Source organism: Triticum urartu, chromosome 2 (assembly GCF_003073215.2).
Source record: "Triticum urartu cultivar G1812 chromosome 2, Tu2.1, whole genome shotgun sequence".
NCBI classification, from domain to species: domain Eukaryota; kingdom Viridiplantae; phylum Streptophyta; class Magnoliopsida; order Poales; family Poaceae; genus Triticum; species Triticum urartu.
This window is the reverse complement of record NC_053023.1, coordinates 8,037,105-8,046,221: the sequence shown is the minus strand read 5'-3', so window position 1 is coordinate 8,046,221 and position 9,117 is coordinate 8,037,105. Positions and strand designations below refer to the sequence as shown.

The 9,117-nt window shown below is 42.9% G+C and overlaps 1 pseudogene; it reads left to right on the top strand.

The window, feature by feature from the left end:
* Positions 1 to 1,298: 1,298 nt before the first annotated feature.
* On the top strand, positions 1,299 to 8,524 carry LOC125534715 (annotated as a pseudogene).
* The last annotated feature ends 593 nt before the right edge of the window (positions 8,525 to 9,117 follow it).

Sequence of the window (9,117 nt, the reverse complement as noted above, 5' to 3'; positions counted from 1 at the left end):
GACGGTTCCTGTAATTTTACCAAAATGGAGGGAGTATGTGGTTGCGAACCAATAGTGCTTACACCTTGTTTTCTCATACGAAATAGGGAATTCTGGTGCTCGTGGAGAAACATGAATCTTTGGCGCGCCGCGTGCATGAAGAAGTCAAATTGGAAATCCAAAGCATACATGGCAGACTCTATTGCGTATGGAATGTGCCGATGGTTTATTTCATCTCTTGCCTAGTACATACACGTACGAATAGGTGACGTGCGGCCTTGCAATTTACTTCAGCCAGCTAGGCACATAGTACTGCCGGACCAATGAGAAAAATAAGTCAGCGCCGTACAGATAAGAAAATATAAGTAAGCGCCGTACAAATGAGAAAATATGCACGCGGCCAGATGGGTCGATTTCAAATATATTCCAACCTTGGCCATAGGCCTAAACCATGTCAGTCTTATGGCCACATCGCTCGAGGGTGTATTTGACCGAGACTGTGGTGTGCCTTGGCTGGCGATCAACGTTCGACTTCGACCTCCTTCTTCTTTTTCTTGACGTGATGAGTAGCCGGGAGCCCCCGGCATTCTTGGAGCTCGGATGGTGGGCATGGAGAATTCAAGTCGGGAAGGAGACACCACCACCCTTTCACCACTGGGCTATGAGCCTATCCACCAAAAAGTTTGAGCCAATGCAAAACAAAATCCTAAGCATTTCAAAATAACTAAATGTATCTGATATAAGTTGGAGTAAATGTATCGATAGATGTCACTCTCCTTAGTTGGAGTAGAACCACACAGGCCATGCACATTTCCTTCGAGCAGTTTTAACATGCTCCCTCTTACCTCCCTCTTAGTCTGATTAACTGTTACCTTCTTACCTCATGTAAAAAGAAGGGGTAAGAGGAAGCATGTTAAAAATTGCCTCTTCCTAATTACAAGTGTCTCTGCTGAAAAAGCTATCACGACTGTGCACCACATTTTGCTAACTATGTGCACATGGCTCGCGAAAAGATGTACGCAAAAGATGTGAACAGGAATCACAAGGAAAGGAGTGAAGAGCTAGGTTAGGAACTTAGGATTGATCTAATCTTGAATGAAACTTATCAAGTACTGCACTACCAACTTGCCAAATCTTCTTATCACAAAATCTGCCAACTGCTACCTGCTTTTGAGCCCAATGAAGTGTAGTTATGTTGACACTATTAGTACCAATAGACTGGGATATCATCGAGGGAACTTGTCTGTATATGAAGCCATAGCCACGTCCATTATAAAGGATAAATATAGGTAGTAGCATATCACACACTACTGCCAACAATGTCAATTATGTTCATTTCCATGCTACTTGTGCTACTTGTTCCCCTATTCTTGTGTCTCAAAGCTAGCGGTAGATCTAAGAACACATCGGTGCTTCCCACAAACTGGCTCGTATTGCACATGTTCCCTTCCTTCATGGTCAATGTCCACAACTTGCATGACTATCTCATCATGGTCCTCGCCGGATTAGGCCACAACTTCAGGGCGCACGGCCCACCTGGGACTGGGATACGGTTCTTCATCACGTGCGACCCTGCTAATGTCCGACAAATCTTCACGGCCAACTATAGCAACTTCCCCAAGGGTGCTGATTTCGCCGCTATTTTCGACGTCATGGGTGGCAGCCTCTTCACCATCGATGGTGAAGACGCTGCCACCCAGCATGGGAAATTGAAGAGTGTGCTCAGCAACCCACGGATCATTGCCAGTACAGAGGCCTGCTGTCGCAACAAGGTGGAGACCATCCTCCTCCGATTGCTCGCCTACATGTCTAGCATCGGCACTCCTTTTGACGTGCAAGAACTGATGTTGAGGTTTATGTTTGACCTAGCTACTATGTCTCTCTTTGACGTGGATCCTGGCATCCTATCATTAGAGAAACCACCCATGGCCGTCGTGGTCGCTCTAGACATAGTCATGGAGGTGGGATTTTTCCGGCACATGATGCCAGCTTCTTGTTGTAAATTAATGAAGTGGCTAAACATCGGCCCCGAAAGAAAGCTCTGCACAGCGAACATAGTACTACGGAAGGTTCCTCATGGAGATGATGGAGAGGAGGAAGAAGGAGATGATGGAGAGGAAGATCAACACATGTCATGTTGGTAATGATGAGGGACAAGATCAACACAATTGGAAGACCCCGACATGGATTTTCTACAACCTCGCCTAGAATCCAAACATTGTGTCAAACATCCGGAGTGAACTCTCACCCATTGCATCATGCAAAGTAGCATCCGGTGTGGACACCATGATGATCTTTGAGCCGAACGAAACCAAATCTCTAGTCTACCTAAGAGCCATCTTGTACGAAACTCTTAGGTTGTACCCACCGGCACCTTTCGAGCGCAAGACGGTGGCCACCGATGATATTATGCCGAGTGGCCATGAGGTGCGCACCGGTGACACCATCCTTATTTCTCTCTACTCCCTCGGGAGAATGGAGGGTGTGTGGGGTAATGACTATCACGACTATAACCCAGATAGGTGGCTCTCGGAAGATGACAACAATCTGATGTATGTACCATCTCACAAGTTCTTGGCCTTCAACTCGGGCCCAAGGATATACCTTGGAAGGAAATTGCAGTTATGCAGATGAAGACACTACTAGGAAAAGGCCTACTAGTGGCGCACTTGTTTTGCCTACTAATGGCGCACTACAGGTGCGCCACTAGCACCACGCCATTAGAATTTCTTACTAATGGCGCACCACTGGTGCGCCATTAGTATCTGGTATACTAATGGGGCACCATGCAGTGCGCCATTAGTATAGCCCACGGTGCGCCATTAGTATGCCTCCCAGGGGGCCATATTTACCCATGTGCTTTGGCATACTAATGGCGCACTAGTGGATGACGCGCCATTAGTGTGCTCTGGCTTACTAATGGCGCACTATGTGGTGGTGCGCCACTAGTATGAATAGTAGGGATTTTTTTTCTTTTCTGATATTTGCACAAGTTACAAAATATATTACTGGACAGAATATAGACAACACCACACAACAACAGCAGATTCATCGAATACAATAGAAGATTAGTCTCCGAATACAATTCATCATATTAGTCTCCGAATTCAAAAGACCGAACAAAGATAGAACATTACAAGTCTCGAGACCGCGAGTAGCGAGTTTGTCGAAACTAATACTAATCCTAACAAGTCCTACTAATCATCATCACACAACTTCTACTCATTATTAATAACAAGTCATACGATCATCATCTTAATAGTCATCGAACCAACCCTACTTAATTGTTCTTAGCACATGATCATCAGTATTAGGCAGGACCTAAATACCCTATTTAAGGTAAAATAGCATAAACAATATAGACCCTGACTCTCCATTATGAAGAATGGAGATCATCTTGTCTCCAATTCTTGCGCTTCACTTCCTTTTGCTTCCATGAACCTGCTTACGACTGTCCATACATTTTTTCCATTCTTTGATTTTCATGTCTCCAATTCTTTTAGAAATTCGGTATGGACAGTTGAGATTCGTAGGATGACCTGGATATATGTTCAAAACATGAAGGCTGTCATTCTGATACATCAAATGAGGCACACAATCCTCTGGGATTCTTTGTTGAAAAACATAGTAATAACTACATAGTTAGCAATGATGTACTAGTTTTAGAAGTATGCAAAAGATGCACGAATGTTGTAATAGTAGAAAATCATACCAGGGTATCTCCATGGTAGTTACCGTAGTTCAACACGTGCACTAGTGGCACGTATTGACCATAATGTTGAGGAGTTTTACAATAGATATTGTAATTCTCAAGATCAGTACAAAATCCGACCAAATGATTTTTCTCCTGATAAGTTAACTCGGAGCCATCGGTGTAGTGGGTTTTGTCTACCATGTTCCGCACATTGTTTGAACAATCAAAATAAGTTGTCAATGGAAATAAGCTGTCAACTATTTTGAAATGAACAATATAAATTAGTTAATAATTAACTATTTTGAAACTCACATAGCGGTAGAGCTAGAGGCGTATCAACAAGGACCCAAATGTCCATATTGTCTTGGTCGATGTCAGGATCACCAAGATCCATGGTGACAAGCATACCCTCATCAAAACCATACATATTGCAAAATGCTTCCCAATTTTTACAACCAAAATGGGTTACGCTCCCAGAATTATACAGATTTACTTCAAAATCCACATCATGATGAGTCCTTAGGTGAATTTTCTTTGTTTCATAATTTTTATGGTCTTCAAAATCCATCCTCTCCAAGACATAGCGTCTTGCAAGGCATGGGATAAGCTATACTTGAATTGTAAAAGATGAAAAATTACACGTTGAAATAGTTGAAGTCATGCTTAATTATGAAAAAAACAATTGTCGTCGTTGCGTACCGTTTCAACTTCGAAGGTCTCCTCGAGCTTAATGCTGAAGCGCCGATCATTGTCCAGGTGAGGCCTGTTGCACAGACCTCGATCATCGTGGCACCAGCCGCACTCCCCCGGGAGACTTTTGTCGTCTGATGACGACATTTCCTACGTTCATAATTCAAAACTACATCATCTCTATTGGGTCCAATAAGATAATCCACAGTGTGGTGAAAACACGCCCTTCGAACTGGTTTGAGCAATTGGTGAATGGAGATGGTCTAAGATTTTCAGTAGTAAGAAGTAAAGTGGTAATTTTGAGAGCAAATGGTTAGGATGAGTGGTTCCTCTTCTAGATTAGGGTTTATCGATGATGAGCAACTGACATTAGTAATAACTATGAGTTGATATCACACTTCTATATGTATAACACAAGAGGCAGTTGATCCTACTTAATTAAGTACTAAGATACCCCGGCCCATGCATTTGTCACAAGTACCCCATATGTCCTATTTTTAGCAAAGTCATGCTAAAATTCACGAAAAATTTCAGCATGACCTTTCCTGAAAATAGGACATATGGAGTACCCGAATTTGCCAGAACGGAAGTTAATTGACATTCCGGCAAACTCAAGGGCCTCTCGGGGTACCTGCAAAATCATCACGACATGATGGTCGGAGACAAAACCCAGCAAACTCCTTCCCTTCACTCGGGGTACAACAATATATCTTCTAGCCATGAAAAATAATACCAACTAGGATCGGTATGACCTTCTTTTTTCATTTTCTGTATGATCAATTAAATCTTCTGCAAGCTTATATGAAAAGGTTCAGCAACTTGAAACGTAACTCTTGCTTGGCGTTCCAAATCATTTCATTTATATTTTAAATAACAGTAGGAATTATTTCATAATAGAATTTACCCCCAAAACAAATTCCTTTAATGCCATTTTCAAACTCTAAGTTGCCTCTGTTGCACTAAAACTAATTCAAATAATTTTTATAAAATTGCCACAAATTTTTTGGGAGACCCTATAATTCCTACAAATCATTTTTGAACAAAGACCCATCCTACTCTTTTGAAATTTTTGAGAGAAACACCCACGTTTCCATTCTGATCCATTTTCAGTTTACAACTACAACCCTATTTCCCCTAGCTCCTAAAAATCTACAAAATTATCCCAACACAAGAACAGTACCTACACTCCTTTTTCCCAAACATCTCCTGATCACAAGTTCTAAATTTTCAGTAGGCCACATGGATTTGCTGAATCAGCATAAACCTAAAAATCACTAAAGTAGGAAATCAATGTTGACTAAATTTTTTAAGTGCTCTTCCTAAAATTCACTAAAGTAGGAAATCTTTAACATAATGTACCCTGAAGCTTTGTTCAATTGGTACAGTCAACAGTGGGTTTCGTTCAATTGATCAGGAGTAGGAGATCTTGGTGTTAGAACAAAAATTCAGTTATGCACATTGTTAGTTCTTACCCTCATTTTTTCACATTGGTGAAAGAGCCTGTCATTGCAAATTCAGTTAAGTGTTTGCTTGCTTTACTTTGACAGAAATGTTTCAGTTAAGTGTTCAGCTAACTTCAGACTTAAGAATAACGATGAAAATTTCAGACTTGGCAGTACAAATTCATACTTGGTAGTACAAATTCAGAACAGGGAGTTGGAAGAGAAAGGATGGCTCACCGTGGAGGAGTGGAGGACGAGGGTGCGTCGATGGCGGGCTGGGGACGAGGGTGCGTCGATGGCGGGCTGAGGACGAGGGTGCGTCCCCTTCTCCTCCCAATCGCGCCTCAGATCAGGCAGGACGACGGCGATGGCGGCTAGCAGCGGGCCCCGTGCTCTATGCGGAGGCCAGGGGAGTCGAGTCAGTTAGGGGCAGGAGGCTGAAGGCGATGGACGGGCGGAGGAGGAGGGGGGCTTACGGGCGGAGGAGACCGGGCGGCGGCATAGTGGGTCGGCGGCGAGGACCGAGACGGCGAGGCGGGGCGCGGGGGTCGTCGGAGCGGGTGTGGAGCGAGGGGGGGAAGTGGATCTGGCGAGGGAGGGACGAAGGGATCGAGCGAATTAGCTAGGGGGAAGATTACTAATGGCGCACTCCCTGGCGGTGCGCCATTAGTATGTTTTTTATAGCAATGGCGCACCCTCGAGCGATGCGCCATAAGTAATCTTTTTTTAGATAGCAATGGCGCACCAGCCAGCGGTGCGCCATAAATAATTTTATTATTATTATTTTTTGTTGCATCTAATAATTTTTTAGAAAATGAATATTAATATGAAACAGTAATAAATTTTTATAAAAACAGTAATAAATCTTTAAAAAATATCATCAAATTTGTTATTTGAAAATATTTATTAATATAAAAAAATATCATCAATTTTTTTATTTGAAAATATCATCAAATTTGTTATTTGAAAATATAATCAATTTTTTTTTGGATTTTTAGTTGCATTCATTTGTGATGGTGGAGCGGGGGAGGGTGCGGTGGGTCGTCGGCGGCGGTGGAGCGGGGGAGGGTGCAGGGGGTCGTCGGCGGCGGTGGAGCGGGGGAGGGTGCGGGGGGTGCTCGGTGGCGAGGCGGGATAGCGATCGAGATGGAGGGGGATCGAGATCGAGTGTCCTCATGAATATTCAATATTTTCTCATATTGAATATGAAAAAATATCATCAAATATGAAATTTTTTTCATGAATTCAAAAATTGCCCATGAATTAAATTTAAAAATATTCATGAGTTCGAAAAATAAAAATGATAGTAGTTTTGCAAAAAAAATGATAGTAGTGGCGCATGAGGTGAGTGGTGCGACATTACTAGTTAAAACTAGTAATGGCACACTGTGCCCTGGTGCGCCATTAGAATTTTTGAAAAAATTAAAAAAAATATGTTAGTAGTGGCGCACCGTGGGTGTAGTGTGCCATTAATGTCTATCACACTAATGGCGCACCGACACATGGTGCTCCACTGCTGTGGTGCACCATGTGTTGGTGCGCCATTAGTGGCCATATCATCTATAGTCTTTTTCCTAGTAGTGAGATCGTCGTTGCCTCGGTGTTGTGGAACTTCGATGTGGAGTTGATGGAAGGGCAAAGCATCCAGCCCAAGCCATCTTTCATTTTGTTCAGTTGTTTCCTTTACCAGGTTTTCAATTTTCTGCTTTCTATATTAAAAAAACTAAAAAGAAGTGTAGCAATTTTGAAAAGAAAATTTCAGAATATGTTCAGAATTTTAAAATATTGTTCCCAAAACTAAAAAATTCTTCATAGTTTTCAAAATATGCAATTTTAAAATTAATATTTTTCATGTTAAACAGAATGAAAACAAGGAAAAGAAACCTAGGAATTAGAACCAGAAAATATCACGCTACAGTACTTCACATGAGTCTACCGTACCAAGTGCTGTTGAATGCCACAGCAATTCAAACAGGACGTGTCTCGAATTTCCTTAACATTTTTTGTTTTCTGAATCATGTTCACTCTATAGCACATAGATTATTCTCCCTTCTTTCCACAATGTAAGCCATTTTTTGACACTACACTAGTGTCAAAAAGCGTCCTATATTATGGGACGAAAAGAGTAGTATTTTTGTTCAGCCGGCGGAATCACCGTCACCGGCTCGCTGCATCACCTCCCCGAGGTGCGTTGTCTTCGTGACCAACAACCACCCTGAGCGAACCCAGCTTGTCCACAGCATCGCCTCCCCGAGATGAGACTCTCCGCAGAAGGAATCGACCTGGGGTGTGGCAGCATAAGCGCACACCGTCGGTCATCTTCCTTGCCTCCAGTGAAGCGTCGCCACCGCGTTGATCTCCGCCACTACTGCTATTTCATGCAGTCATGCAGCGGTCGAATGTGGCCGGCGGGCGAACGCACGCAGCCGCGAATCCTCGACTCCCTGCATGCTGCTCCTCGGGTAGCTCCAGCCACGACATGCCCTTCGTCGCGGGTGTTGGTGACGGCAGGGTGCGGTGGCCATGGGTCCCGGTACGGTGCTGCGATGACAAACTGCGGCAGGAGAAGCACGGGGAGGAGCTGCAGCAGAGCATGAGTTCAAACGGAGGAGGCGTGGCGGCGCACCAGGACGATGGCGGGGTCGGCTGTTGCTCGACCGGCATGGAGAAGAAGAGGATCAGATTGCTTTTCTTCTCCGTGTGTGAAGGGCTTTCCTGAAAACAAAAGGATCTTTTTGTTATTAGTGAAAAATCTCTGAGAGCGGCGTTTCGGTGCCCGGGTGCATCTGCACCCGGTCGAAAAAAAATCGTAAAAAATTCAGAAAAATTCAAATAATTTCAAAAAAAATTTGGATGGTAAACAATTTGATGCGTGAGGTACTCTCCAATTTTCAAAACATTTGGACTTCCGTGCAGCTCTCAGCAAAAAAGACAAATCAGACCAGAACATTATATGAACAGTGCATATTTTTACAGACCTCTGATTTGTCTTTTTTTTCTGAGAGCTGCACAGAAGTCCTAATGTTTTGAAAATTGGAGCGTACCTCACGCATCAAATTGTCTACCACCCAATTTTTTTTGGAATTTTTTGAATTTTACATTGTCTTTTTTTCTGAGAGCTGCACGGAAGTCCAAATGTTTTGAAAATTGGAACGCACCTCACGCATCAAATTGTCTACCACCCAATTTTTTTTGGAATTTTTTGAATTTTACAAAATCAAATGTTTTGAAAATTGGAGCGTACCTCACGCATTAGATTCGAATTTTACAAAATCTCTTCTCTACTTAATAATAAAGGGGCTATAGCTTTTG